A 2,769-nucleotide genomic window follows, 5' to 3' on the forward strand; every position below is an offset into this window, starting at 1 on the left:
GGCTAATTTTCTTTTGCAAAACGGCTAACAAATCGGCTGCTGGCTAATATTAACTTTTTAAATATAAAATTTGCAAATCTACCATACTGCAATTTAATTTTTTTTAATGGTATTAGGCTCTTATTTATCCAAATTTTCAGGTAATAAAAAAATACAGTTCGGATGTTACTTGTTGTCGTAGTCCTTTTTTCAAATTTATGGCTTTCTATTATAAAATCACATGACGCTGTTTGCAAGTGGACTACTCATATATTGATTAAAAGATAATATGTCATCCGTCTGAAATAAAAAAATTTTAAATCAGAAGGATAAAATAGTGTTGTGTTATTAATTCAAATGTAAATAATTGTAGTTCAATGACGAAGGGGGGATATATCCCCCCAATCTCCCCCCTGGCTAAGCCACTGGGTGGAGGCTTGTATTTTTTTTAAATATTGTAGGTTAGAATCATTATTCATGTAAGCGAGAATACTAAAACGATTATTTTCCGCCGATGTAGATGTATCTGAAATGACTACTTTCATAATTTTATTTCTTGTACTTTGTTTTCCATTTTTTTTTTGGGATGCGCTTTCGCTTTACTAATATGTAGCGATCTAACCCAGTCTGAACAGTAGCGATTTTTGCTTCACCGTGGAAACACAATGCCGGCGAACGGCGAGCTTACCACAGCGAAATTCCCGCTACCAAAATTAGAACACCCGCCGGCATATGAAATTCAACACAGCCAAAGCGAAATGCGAAGTTTTCTCGGCGGCGTTTCGTGGCGATAGATTTATTTCTATCGCTCTGCTGGACGCTGGCGGCAGTACATGCCAAAGGTGGCCGTATGTTTCTTTTGCTTTCAAAGATTTAGAAGAAAAAAATATATAACACGAATTATTTTTGTTGGTTGAAAAATACAGTCATCGATTCGCTAAATATTATATTTTTTATCATTTCATCATTTCTAAATATAGTTTCGTTTTTCAAAATATGGTCATCTAAACTATAAGTGCGACGAAATGGTATCAGCTGTTTTTGCTACCGCTCTAACTCTGTTAAAGTAGGCGAAATAGCAGGGCGAACGGTGAACGACGGCATCGCCCAATACGGCGAACTTCGACGTTCGCCGGGTTTTGTGTCTCAAGCATTATTTTCTTCTTTGTTTGTTGCTGTCGAAGTATTAGCAGCGGCAGCTGCGTTATTGTCCACATTGATCACTGCTGGAGAGCAAGGTGCTCTTTGCTTGGCTGCATCTGGTGTTTGGGATGGTCTGTTATAGCCCAGTTATGCACACTTAGCTTTACATGAGAGTTGTCACATAAGAATCTGTTAAACGGGCTTTGCGTGTAAGCGGTTACCCAACGCATAGCACTTAACATGTATAATTCTGTTGGGTTTTGATTTTTACGTAAAAATGGTATAGCAGTTCAAGTACACATAACTGGGCTATTAGGCCGTGGTTATGCCACCAATTTTAATTGGCAATCAAAAGAGAAAAATTTCGGTGATTGCTGAGAAGTGGTTACGCTCTGGTGTCTGATTGGCGAGCACAGGGTTACTTCTTAAGAAATGCCTTTTTCCATTTCATACAATTTAGCACACAATGCAGCACTGAAGTAAAAATGCAACTAAAAACGCATCTAAATTTAAGTCGGAAAATGAAAAATGGAAGAACAACTTAATATCTTTTCTTTCTTTAATATTTAATTTTTATAATAATATTTTTTAATAATATCTACTTAATAAAAATAATAATAAAAAAATATTTTTTACTATTCTTATATTTCATACTAATACGTTTTCGCAAAATAGCGTATTTCCGCCTTGAAAAATTAGCGTGCTGGCTGTTCGGTTCACCCAGCAAATCGTGCTGGCTGTTCGATTTCGAAAATTCTCTCACCCCGTGTTGTGCACAACAACAATTGCACGGCGATTGCCAATCGAAATTGGTGGCGTAAACACGGCCTTAAAGCCTGATTATGGCAACTTAACTTAACTTAACGGAACGTAGAACTTAGAGAATCAAAATTAGACAGATTTCGACGTGGCATTAAGTTACGTTAAGTTTCGGCTGTTCAATTATAAGCAACACCCATTTAAAAGAATTTAAGAAAGAGCCGTAAGTTACGTTAAGTTGCCATAATCAGACCATTAGCAGTATGAGAAATTTCTTTATTATTGTCAAATACGCATTTCTTTTGCTTGCGCTTTGGAGTAAGTCCTTGCGCTCGTGTAAGGGAGCGCCCTCGACTCTCATCTCCGTTCGTGTTTTGTATGTAAAAAATCATTTATTTATTTTGATACACACAATGTCTTAGGACCCAATTTACAGTGCGTAGTTAACTTAGAATTGGCAGTTAACTACAGATTTTCAATACACAAATCTGTAGTTAAATGCATATACTGAGTTAACTACGCACTGTGAATTTGGCGCTTATTGTTTATTTAAGTATTTTTCGTGATCACGCTTTTATTTTTTATACTGCTCAAGGCAGTTTTCGACGACACAAAACTCGAATAATTGTTTAGTGTGTCTTTCGATGGTTAAATATTTTTAGTTACACGATAAATTGATTTTGTATGAAGCGAATAAAGAACACGTCCATACTCAACCGCTAGATTAATGTACACTTTTTTGATGGATTTATTCATTTTTGATGGACATTCATCAACTTTTGCTTATTGCTTGTTGAAAGGTAATTTTTGTGTGGACTTAAGAGCCACGATTTTAATGAAATTTTTTTATTTGTTTGAGTGAGTCCCTGTAAATTGGGGTTTCCAACT

The sequence above is a fragment of the Rhagoletis pomonella genome, unplaced genomic scaffold (genome assembly GCF_013731165.1).
Source record: "Rhagoletis pomonella isolate Grant_MI unplaced genomic scaffold, Rhpom_1.0 Rhpom_scaffold_00066, whole genome shotgun sequence".
NCBI lineage: Eukaryota > Metazoa > Arthropoda > Insecta > Diptera > Tephritidae > Rhagoletis > Rhagoletis pomonella.